The following is a 13,504-nucleotide window of genomic DNA, read 5'->3' as shown; positions in this document are numbered from 1 at the left end:
ATTTTGGAGCACATTGGGAAGAGGGGATCAGATCAGTTACATACATTGGAGGGTCCCGGAAAGGGACCGAAGTGTTCGAGTCAGTTGTGAGAGGCTAACAGGGCCGATTTTAGTGCGGTACTTGTAGGAAATTGCACGAGGGAGTTTTCATTTCGAGGGTTTTAGTAAGTGTATCTCTGGGTGTGTTTCCCTGTTTGTGTTTGGACTATACATTCAAACATTGGTCATATACCATTTGCATACCGTGGGTTACGAGGTGGTTAGTGAAAAGTTGTTTCCCTCTTTATTGGTTTGGAGCGTTCAATGTTATCTGGGTCTAGGATCGAGATCAGCTCAGGGACATGATGCGGAAGGCCTACGGATAAGATTCGTGACTCGGCCATTGTGCTCGAAACGGCTTTTGGAAGCGCTAGGGGAATTGGTTTACTGTTGAGGTTTTGGTCTGGACATCGATTATTTGGACTTCAAGATATGAGTGTGGCATAATTTCAAGGTGTCTGAGGTTATTAGCTTCGCTAGGATTTGAGAAGTGTTTGTCTGATCGTTAGGAGATTTGGGCCCGCAATAGAGCACTCACACGGACAAGAAACAAGTTGTCACCAGTTGGTTATTAAAGAGTAAGAAGGATTAGGAATCCTTCAAATCTCATGTATTATGAAGACTTAGTCAAATCTAAGTGGGGGAGAACCGTGCATGTATTCAAGAGAGGGACATGTATGAAAACGGGATGGGCTTCTCATCCCCATCAAGGGAAAATGGTAGCCCAATTGGCTATTTGGTTTGACGGTTGTGCGAGTTTGGAGTCCAGTAAGACTCCCCGTCGTGGGAATCATGTCTTCTTGGGGGCTTGATAACAGGAATTTGGGAGATAGGTTGGGGCTCCAGTCATGAATGGAGTTCAGTTCGGGTTTCAGTAGAGTGCGTTCTCGACCCTATATGCATTTTGAATCGATAGATTAGGGGTAAGGTATTGGGCTATGGTTGTGTTGAGATGAAAGTGATGTAAGACTACGAGAGAGCGGTTGCATTCACTAATGGTCAGTTGGTATGAAAGTGTTGTAAGACTACGGGGGATTCGTATCATTCACTAATGATCAGTTGGAATGAAAGTGTTGTAAGACTATAGACGAATCGTAGCATTCACCAGTAGTCAGATAGTGTGGGAAGTGTAAAAAGACTGCAGGGTAGCTGCGACATTCACAGATTCATTCGGATGACTTAGGCAATGTGGGCCGGTTCACAAGGTTGTGAGGATGTCATAACATAATTAGGATCAGCGAACGTTAGGTCGAAGGAGACCGGATATGACGTAAGACTACAGTTATACTGATAACATCCACCTTTCGTGTTGGATTCAGAGGCAACATGTTGTCAGCCTATCATGATTGGATGTATCAAATGGATGGAAGGAGCCATGAGTGGCTGTATAGGTAGGGCATTTATTTTCAGACGAGGTATCCTTCGGGGATCATGTGGGACTGTTGGACGTGTGTTTCTAGCTCAGTGATCGGGTAGTTCGAACAGTTGGCATTTATCATCTGTATAGAAGCCATGAGTGGCTGTATAGGTAGGGAATTTATTGTTAGACGTGTGTTTATGGCTCAGTGTCCGGTGGTTTCAATAGTTGGCAGACAAGTTGGGACCAAGGTGGTCCCGGTTGTTCTTCAAGAAATCAGCTATGTGGCAGCAAGAGGAGTTGGAACGATTTCAATGATTTGGGGTCCATATGTGGAATTGCTTGTTATTCGGTAGCCGCAGTTGACCAGAGATTTTGCTGGTTAGGAATCCTCAAGGTATTACGAGTGGGAAGTATTCTAGCTAGGCTTGTTCTTGTGGAATCGGTTTGATAATGATTCGGTATGAGTGGTCTGTCATGGATTTAGACCATCTCGAGACAACATATTTCAGATTGAGTAAATGTTATCTTGTTGCAAGGAATTCGTTAATTTGCAGATTTTAGGGCTTTGCAAAGATTGGTCGCGGCTACCCTCGGAAGGCTAGGATGTGCCCAAGATGGTGACCATGTTACTAGAGTGGTTAGGTGTGTAAGGAATGATAAGGAATGATTTCAAAGAAAACATCTAATTTAAGTAGGGGAGAGTTGTAACACCCCCATTTATTTAATAAGTAAATAAGTAAATTAATGAGTGTATAGTATCCCTAAAATCAATAATTATATAGTAAGGTGTTGGTCTCGAGGAGCTAATTGTCAAATTTTAGAAGTCGGGGGTTAAAAGTGTAAGTTCCAGATTGGATTTGTAAGTATTTATGGAGGCAGGGACTGTTGTTGCCATTATGGAAAACTCTTAAGTTGACATGGGTATTTAAAGGTCCCATAAACCTAACCCTAGCACTAGTGCATATTTATCACCCCCTTATACCTCCCGCTCCCTTCCAGCCACCGGAGCCAACCCTTCAAGGTCGGAAGCAAGTAAGGTCGTCAGAGGTTGCTGCTATGGATCGCCGCTGCCATTCGCCAAGAAGTTACGACCGCCACTCTCATATCTTAAGTTTCCAGCACCGCAACATCCAGCCGCCACTGTTTTATTGCCATCCGACCACCGTAACCACCGCTATGACGAGTGTTGTTGTTGCTTCCCCTTCGACGACGACGGACGAGGATAGAGCGCCTCCTTCTCTGCCACTTTTGTCCACTGTTGCCGCTACAACTCGCTTCGTCTCCTTTCCTCCATCTTTCGCTTGCTGCGCGTCAGGCCACTACCATCATATGTGGGTGGCTGTGGGTGTCTTGTTGGTGGGTGACTGCCTTCGGGCATTGAGAGAGGTGTGTGTGTTCATCGATTGGAAACAAAAAAAAGGGAACCACCACCACCACCATGAGGTGGTGGCTGCTATCGTGAAACAGCCGTTGCAGCCGTCGTATGTCGTCAGGAGGGTGGCTAGATGAATGCAAACAGAAGTATGGATGGGTTTGTTTCTGTTTTCTTTGGTGTGTTTGTGTGTCACACCCCCGGCCAAGTCGGCGGAACATGTCGGGCTGTGCGACTAAGTTCATGGATCACAGATAAATTGAATATACAGCACAAGTACAACAATAAACAAAACAGTATTTCATTACATATTTATGTTTCATACAAGGTTCTTATAGATAGTAGAGAAGCTTTTGGGGATCGAAATTAAAAGCAATGACAGCTTAGGGATGAAGTTCTTGGGTGGTGGAAATGGGTGTTTGAAGGTTGCAATGGGTGGTGGGTGATTGTCGGCAGGAGGGTGATTCGGTGGTGGCAGGAGGCTACTCCGTTGGCCTTCTGATGCTTCTTTCTTGCTTATTTCAACAGGGAAGACCAAAAAGGAGGAGGGAGGGGGTTGTGGTGATTGAAAACAACAGCAGGAATGGGTTGGGGAGGTGATCCATGGTGGTGATGTTGTAACTGTGAGAGAGGGAATTGAGAGAGAAGAAGAAGCTGATGAATTTGAGTAAGTTTATGAGGCTTCTTGTGCCTCTTTTTATAGGAAAAACTCATACTCTCACCACTTTGAGTCCGTACTCTTACACCCGTTACTTGTACTCTCTTGGTGATTCTTGCACACAAAGGAGAAGAGAGTAGGAAGGAATGCACGTGGGTTTGATACCAGCTGGAACATCAGGTGTTTCGAGCTTATCATCTCATGTGGGCCCCACATGGGTTATGCTCCATTACATGCCCAAAACACACCCAAAACCGGGTGCCTCAGGATTCGTGCATTGGGGATTTTTTTTAAAAGCACCGTTAAATAGAGTATAATTCAAGGATTCCAGAACCTGAAACGGATTAATTTTTGGAGTTACGGATCTCCGGGAATTTGCGTTTGAAGTTTCGCGTCTTAACGGCTAGTGGTGTCCGCTTTAGTGACTTTTGTAAATATTTTCGTAAAAATTATTTCAAGTGTGAATTTAAAAAATATACTATATCTTGATTCCAAAAACGCTCTCGAAAATCTCGTCGGCAAAGCGTAAGTGCCTCAACGGATCGTTTTGTTTTACGCGATTAAAGAAAACAGTGTTTTACCGTCCGTTTTTCTTATAACGGTTCTATCTTATGCATACGAACTCCGTTTTTGACGATATTTATATTTTCGAAAACAGGGGAACATGTACTATCATATTTTAATGTTTTTTTTGCTCAAAAATGATTAATGCTAAATTCCAGTTTTTCAAACGCATTAGTCAGCGCTGCAGTTGAGCGATTTGATTTGGTTACTAGTTTACACGTTTGGGCATAAAAATATCAATAGATGTTACATAATAATTAAAATTAAGTCATTTATATTTCATTAGATGCAGTTAAAGCTGAATGAGTTAATTACAAATAGATTTTCTGTAATTTAGTCGTTTGAAATCTATGCCCTAAATTCCGAGATGTCACATTGTGTGTATAGTGTAGCTTGGCCAGAAAACCGAGAACTACCACCACCACCGTGAGGTGGTGGTTGCCGCCACGTGCCACCGTCAGCCACCACTAGGGGGTTGTGTGTGTATTTAGCATTAGTTTGTGTGTTTATTTTGGAGATTATCATTGCAAATTGTAACAAAAAATGGAATAATGGAAAGAAAGTCAAAACCACTACCGTGAGTGGTGGCTACCGCCACCGGCCGCCGTGCCGGGTAGCGATGTGCCTTGTTTGGTTTGTGACTCGTTTGGAATGTTTGGACAAAGGGACTAAAACCTTAATGAGCCCAAAGAAGCCCTAATTGACCTAAAAGCCCAAACATGTGACTAATGGGCCTATTAAACCCTAATTGGTCAAGACATAGATATTGGGCCTATTGGGCTAAGATAGGATTGGAAACCCTAATTAGGGTTTAGAAAACCCTAATATTGGATTTATGGGCTTGGACTTATTGGGACCCATATTTTGGCCATTGGAATGGAATTTTGGATTAAGGCCGATCACACCATATGATTTATTTAGAAGAGTGATAGGCTTAATGGATTAAGTGAGAAACACTTAACCCTAATTGTCATTTTATGTGAAACCCTAATTTCACTTGGGCTTTGAGTTGGGCCTTTCCTTTTGGGTTTTGGTGATTGGGATATTAATGGGCCATTCAAGAACAATCATATGGACTATAATAATTTAATGGGCTTTAGGGTAATGCCTATGTGAAGGTTTGGGCACAATTTGGAAAATTGGGCCATAGATGGGCCATAATTGGGCCTTTATGATTATGAGATATTGGGCCATTAGAAATGCCAAATGTTTGGAGTGGACTAAATGGTTGGGCCATATGTTGGGCTTTGGTCCATGGTTTGACTTTTGGGCCTTTGAATTGGGCCTTGGACTGAATAAAGCTGAGTCAGGGTAAAGTATTATTTTATCCCAAGTATGGAGTTATGGTTATGCATTTGAACCCAATTATTATTTGGGTATTGTTTGATGTTGGCAGTTCGGGAATATGGCAACCAGCAGCTGGCAGTTCATCCGCGAACTTTAATAGTGGCAGGTGAGACTTCCCAATATACCTATGGGTCTAAGGCACCAAGTTCGACCCATTATGTGATTATGGTATATGTGTTGGTCATTTTGTGATTTGATATGCTATATGATTATGTGTGATTGCATGGAAGACTCTCCAGGGGGATCCCGTGGCGTTGGATGTAAGATCATGTGGGGTAGCCCATAGCATTCCTAGGTAAAGACCGTGTAGGGTAGCCCATGACATTGGATGTAAGACCATATGGGGTATCCCATGGCATTCCTAGGTAAAGACCATGTGGGGTAGCCTATGCCATTGGATGTAAGACCATATAGGGTAGCCCATGACATTCCTAGGTAAAGACCATGTGGGGTAGCCCATGTCACAATGGTGTAAGATCCTGGGGGAGCCCACGACATCCTTACAGATTTATTTTTGTTATGTGTAGATATTTCTATGATATGTGGATTGTGTGTATGGTATGCTTTGGGAAACTCACTAAGCTTCATGCTTACAGGTTTTGTTTATTGTTTCAGGTATCATCGTTTTGGAAAGGAAGGTCTTGGATTGATCGTAGTGAACACACCTATGATTTCCGCAATGCATGATTTTAGGATAAACTCTGATAAAGGATTTACTTGACTATGAGTTGAAATGTTTGAATTAAACAGTATCAATGTTTTATTATATTAAAAATGAAATTTTTACCTTTGATTTTTGGGCCGTTACAATTAGCAATGGATGCATTTTAATATTTGAATAAACTTAAAACCATTTTATCCCACCAATGATCATTTTGCAAACATGGAAAGACTAAATCAACCATAGAAAGAAATTATTACAACCTTTGAAGTATTTGATTCACATGGAATATGGAAGTTGATGAAGTAATGCATGAAGCTCTAAAGGAGAATCTCTCTAGAGGTATCTAGCAAGTAAGAGTAAACAACTCAAACATGTTAGGGAGAAGGAGATATAGGCCAGAAACCTATGGTTTTAGGACCCCCAAAATAAGAGAAAGGGAGTTGAAAAACTCCTTAGTTTTTTTCCAGATACTCTTTCCTTATATACCTTTACATGCATAAGAAGGACCATACCTCATAAAGTGTACAAGTAATGGATATGTAAGGAAGTATAGGATGAAATAACAAGTCTAACACTTAAACTCCAACTCCTTATTAAGTTCACAGCTTTAACTCTCAAAAGAGTCAAAGTTAAGTGTCTTTTACACAATACTTGTTCTCTGAATAGTACCTATGAATATTGGTTACATCCTATTTCTTACTTTCATCTTATGAGAGTCAACCGATCCAATTCATATTAATTATACTTCATAATGGCACCGATAATTAAAACCTCTCAAAAGATTCATATTTGTGTGTCTTTTACACAATACTTGTTCCCTGACTAGTACATATGAATCTTGGTTACACTATTGTTTACTTTCATCATATGAGAGTCAACTAATTCAATTCATATTAATGTTACTTGAAAATTGCACCCATAATTGAAACCGGCTATAAACTTTTTGAATAATTAGATTATTCATGGATTAAGCATGTTAATATAAAGCATAACAAGTATTAATCTGAAGATCATATCCCAACATATCAAAACAATATAAGAATTATTTTCTCAATCTTCCAATATCCAAATACTAAATATAAGTCAAATCCAACTTCTAGGATAACAAAGTCCTATAACTCAAGTGTGATGTTTCATGTTTAGCTTACAGGAATGACTTTATTAATGGTTCTGACTATATTTAATTTGTGTGAATTTTGCAAATACGATCATCTTTATATTTAACATTATATTAAGTATAGTTAAATATCTTGGATAAAATGATTGGTGTTCTGATGTGATTTAGAGTCTCTTAGCTTGATTAAGTATATTGTGGAACTCACAAAATATTTGTAAGCTGTCTTTGAATGGAAGGACTCAACATGGTTTTTAAATGAACTCATTCATCCAAGCATATTTTATTACAGCTTCTGAAGTACCAATGTGTTTTGATTATGTTGTATATTGCGCAATTATATTTTGTTTGGACCTCATTCCAAAAACTCATTCTTCATTCTTAATGAATTCATAATCTAATTATAATTCCTAATTATATCTATATGTTTTGAAGTTAACATCTTATGTAACTCCATTGCATAAAGATCTTCTAAGCATATTAACTCGCATACATTCTCTTAGTTTTTCTTAAGTACTCTTAGAATGTCATTATAGTCATGTAATGACTTACCCATGTATCTAATTGGTATCTTATGGTATGTTCATAATATAATCATATACCTGGTCTTGTGCATAATATGGCATAAATGATGGTCTCATTGTCAAAGAAAATAGAATATAAATCATTTTACCTAGCTCAAACATATGTTTTAGGTCCTTTAGAGGCAAACTCAAAATAATGCCATTTGGCAATGCAAAGAGTCATCCAAAGCAATCTTGAATCTTAATCTTTTTCAAGATATTATCAACTTATGCATAAAGATTTAAAACTTTAGCATTCTTCTTTATCTATCTCCATAAATTTAACATTCCAATAATGTATGTTGTATTTCCTAAGTCGTGCATCTTAGAAATATTTTCCGAGTCAAGACTTTATCCGGATTGTAGTTTCTTATGATTAAGTATGTCTCATTCATACAAGATTAAGAATATCACTTTTTTGCTCACTAGTTCTTAGTAAACACATATGTTATCTTCACTTTGATATAAAAGCATACTTTGTGTTTTCATATTAAAATGATGATTGCAACCTTGAGATGTTTTCTTATATCCACAAATAGATCTTAAGGCTTACACATTTTGTTAGGATAACTTTGATTAAGAAAACCTCCAGGCTATGCTATATAGATATCTTCAAGTAGGTATTTATTAAGAAAAATGGGTTTTCTTGAAATCTATTAGACATATCTCATAATTGAAATATGCGGTTATGGTAAATAATATCATTGTTAATCTAATCATAACTACTTGAGGAAAGGTTTGGTCATAGTTAATGACATGAGTATCATTAAAGTCTTTAACAAGTCTTGCTAAATGTGTATAGATCTCCATGTTTGTATTCTTTCTAAAATAATTACTTACTCCTATCCTTGCTATAAGGAGGAACATCAATCAAACTCATACTTTATTATTAGACATGGATTACATCTCGAGGCTCATGACTCTATTTAGTTGATTAAGATCAAGAAAGAAATAAGTGTTACTGATTGAAAAGAATATGATTGGAAGGATATAAGGGTATGATTTGGAATTTTAACCTAAGAACAATTAGTAATGGGGTAGATGGGTGGTTTTGTGATTTGGAGTAATAGGGTACAAAGGCTGAAATTATGGTTTACTAGTGGTGATTACTTGAAAAATCGCTTAACGGGAAGGTAGGTTGGTTTAACGGTGATGAAGATCGGTGTCAATTTCAACGACAACCCAACAACTACAACTACGGAAGAGAATATGGAAGAAACATTAGATGAAGGGGAGAGTGTTAGGCACATGATGAAAAAGAGGGGAAAGAGGAAGAGCGCGCGCGCGAGAGAGAGAGAGAAAGAGAGAGAGAGAGAGAGAGAGAGAGAGAGAGAGAGGTGGGGTGGTCCATTCTTTAGGTTTTTAAATATTCAAATATTAATAAAATATTTAAAAAATGAAACAAAATAAAAATAAATAAAAGCTCAAAACATTCATTTCAAGTTTTCAGAGGCCATAACCAAAAAAGTTTATGTTTTGGACTATCGGTGTAAATTAGAAAGATTTTTGGCTCATCCATAGTTTTTTACATACCATAAGGACCAATGTTGTAGTTTACTCAAAAAATTATAGTTAACATTGCTAATTATAAAAATAGATTTTATAATTACAATAGTAATACCATTTTATAATTACATTTTATAAAAATACATTCTTAATAAATAAGAATACTTAAATAATAAGAATCAACTCAATGTCCCGCTTCGAAATAACCATGTGCATGTTGATGATAATAAAAACAAAGACGAAGCACACTGTAGTATAGCATATGGGTGAGCATTTGGACCGAACCGGACCGGTTTTAGAGAATATTGTGGATCATGGACCATATCGGATGAGACTTACCGGGTCCATGTCCAGGTTTGGGTTTTCTGGTTTTTGGATTGGTACAACTTTTCATGCATACAATACAACTCATTAAAACGCATTTTCGACTTTGATACAACTCGTGAAAATAAATATGTTGGTGGGTTTGATAGTTACAACTCGTTAAAATGAATACGTTTCTGGGTTTGATATAATACAACTCGTAAAAGTAAATACGTTTCCGTTTCTTGTACCCGGTGGATCAGTCAAACTTTGATAGTTTATAACATTTGTTTGAACTAAGAATCATATAAGTTAGTGACTTTATCATATTTCACCTTCATGTCATTTACCATTTCGAGAAACTTTGTTTTGGTTGACCACTTTCAATGTATTTCCACATCTAAGACTTCACGAATAAACAAGATTTATGAAAGGTTTTGATGTAGCCGAACAAGCTTTATTTTTGTTTTGATTTTTTCAAAGAACTTCACCATATTCGTTACAATTTCAAAGTTATAAATTTTCATACTCTACCAAGATCCATTTCATATGATTTATATATCAAAGATCCATAAAATTTAGAATGATAGTCTAAAATAATTATTGAAAAGCTGAAATATTTTGGTTTTGATATCCCCACTTTGAAATATTGTAACTCATTGAATATAAACCAAAAAAAACAAAATTATAATTTAAAATCATCTACAAACTATAAATTACACATTGGAAGAAAAAAAACCGCATTGCGATATGTTTTTTTAAATAATTTCACATGATACAAAAATTTAAATTTCTTGTTGAAAAACTGAAATATTTCAGCTTTAATATCCTAACTTTGAATGATTATAAATCATTAAATATAACACCAAGAACAACAAAATTATAATTTAAAATCATCTACAAACTCTAAATTACACGTTATCAATCCGACTGAAAACGAATAAGATATAACTGTTTAAAGAATTTCACAAAAATAGATTTGATTTTTTTTAAATCAATGCCAACCTGTTTTTATCAAAAACCGACCAGACTAAATCGGTAAAAAAACCAGACCAGTTTTGATCAAATCCTAAAACTAAGAATTAACGTGGGGCTCCAAAAAAAAGTCCCAGTCTACGTGCTCACACCTAGTTAATACAAAATATGGAATTAATATTTTTAATAAAAACATTGTTATGGCAACATATGGATTAAATTTCAATTTCATAAAATTATAATTATGAAAAGTATTAAATTAAAATAAATAAATAAATAATAGTAATAATAATAAAAGAAGAAGAAAGAGAAGACATTCTTTTTGGTCCAAGTCTTCTTATATAAATAGTGTTTGGAGAAGGTGGACGTTCCACATTTTAAAAATCAAAAAATGTAGTTTTACAAAACATAACCTTAAATGAGCCAAGCTTGAGAATCTTTACAAGCTTATTTAGTTTTACCAAAAATAAAAGCAAAGAAAGTCGAATGAGCATGTATGAAGGTATATCTCCAGAAAAGTTCCGATATTTTGGCTAAATTTTTAATAAAGTCATAAAGTTTATTTTTTGAATAAAAAAATCCTGATCTTTTCACTTTTTGAAAAGAAAAAAAAAACAAGAAACCGATTAATTTAATCACTTTAACCTTTTTTGATCTGTTCAGCAGGTCATGTGACCAAATTGTTAATTTTTCGAAAATAACAGAATTTTTTTGCAGATTTCGTCAAAAATTTTATATAATGTATAAACATATTTTTTTACATATCTATATCAAATTTTACGTATTTGTGTATTTATTATGTTTTTATATGTATATATTTACGTATTTTTATGTATTTTAAATGTACAAAACGTATTTGTTTTACTTATTTATATGTATTTTAAACAATTTACATATTTTTTTAATATATTTTTATGTGTAATTTTTTATGTATTATGTATTTATATGTATTATGTATTTATGTATTTTTTAAGCTTTGTATATAGATGTTTATGTATTTTAAATGTATAAACGTATTTTTTACATATTTACATCTATTTTTTAGTATTTTACACATTTTTTATGTATTACGTATTTATGTATTCTTTTAAGTGTTTTATATAGAGGTTTTTGAATATTTATGTATTTTAAATGTATAGACATATTGTTTTACGTATTTATATGTATTTTTTTTAAACTATTTTACATATTTTTTGTGTTCTTTTATGTATTATATATTTATATGTATTTTTGCATATTTATGTATTCTTTTAGTTTTCTTATATATATTTTTATGTATATTAAATGTTTAATAGTATTATTTTTACGTGTTTATATATTTTTTATGTAAAAATAATACACTTTAACATTTAATATACATCAAAATACATAAACATGTATATAAAAAAACTAAAAAATACATAAATACGCAATATATATATATATATATATATATATATATATATATATATATAAATACATAATATATAAAAAAAACACATAAAAACACACAAAAATATATGTAAAGTACTTAAAAAATACATATAAATACGTAAAACAATATGTTTATACATTTAAAATACATAAATATACAAAAACATCTATATAAAAAACTTTAAAAAAAATATATAAATACATAATACATAAAAGATATGTAAAATACTTAAAAATAGATATAAATACGTAAAAAAAAATACGTTTATACACTTAAAATACATAAACATCTATATAAAAAACTTTAAAAAATACATAAATACGTAAAAATATATAAAAATACATATAAATACATAATATATAAAAAAATAACACATAAAAATACATAAAAAATATGTACAATGGTTAAAAATACATATAAATAAGTAAAAAAAATGCGTTTATAAATTTAAAATACGTAAAAATACGTAAATATGTACTTATAAAAATATAAAAAATACAAAAATACGTAAAAATAGATATAGATATGTAAAAAATATGTTTATACATTATATAAAAATTTTGACGAAATCTGCAAAAAAAGTCCCTTTATTTACAAAAAAATAACAATTTGGTCCCATGACCTGTTGAATAGGTCAAAAATGACTAAAGTGAATAAATTAGCCGGTTTCTTGGGCTTTTCTATTCAAAAGGTGAAAAAATCAGGACTTTTTTATTCAAAAACTAAAATTTAGAACTTTATTAAAAATTTACCGAAAATACTGAAACTTTTCTGGAGATATCCCCATGTTTGAAATAAAGGTGGGGATCCATCTACGAAAAAGGAGAATATTCTATTTAGTCTTTCAAACGTGTAGATAAAAAAAAAGACAAAATTACATAAATGGTTCTAATAGTTGATAAAATTGATCAATTATGGTCCTTATGACGAATTCTTTACACAGATGGTCCCTGTGGTTTCAAAATCTTGCAAAGACGGTTCTTTTGACTAATGGCGTTAACTTTTTCACTTAAGTCTTATATGAAATAAAATATTTGCCCTTCATGTATAAGGATGCTTTATGTAATATGTTTCTACCACAGGGACCATTTATGTAATTTTCTCTATTATTTATTATTATTATTATTTATTTTAGTTATATATTTAAGGATTTAGATTTGCTTAAATTTATTGTTTAATATATATATATATATATATATATATATATATATATATATATATATATATATATATATATATATATATACATACATACATACTAATTTTTTTTTTAACGTTTTGCTCAAATTATTTTTTCTAATCTTTTTGATATTTTCTTCAAGTAAGTTTATTAATGTTTTTTTATTTTGACGTTTTATTCGAATATTATTTATTTATTTATTTATTTATTTATTTGACGGTATGTTCGAATACATTTTTCAACATATAGTATGTTTATATTTGTTAAAGCATTTTATGGTATTGTAATTATAATTCGTAACTTAATTCACTTTCAACTATGTTTTCATTTTTTTTTTCTTTTATCAGGTTATATAATTATTATTTTTTAATTCAAATGCTTAACTATATAAGATTGTATTATTATTACTTTTGTAAACTAATTTATTAATATTTTTTATAAAAAA

This window comes from Lactuca saligna, chromosome 6 (assembly GCF_052625555.1).
Source record: "Lactuca saligna cultivar CGN05327 chromosome 6, ASM5262555v1, whole genome shotgun sequence".
Lineage (NCBI taxonomy): Eukaryota > Viridiplantae > Streptophyta > Magnoliopsida > Asterales > Asteraceae > Lactuca > Lactuca saligna.
This window is presented reverse-complemented; position numbering follows the sequence as displayed.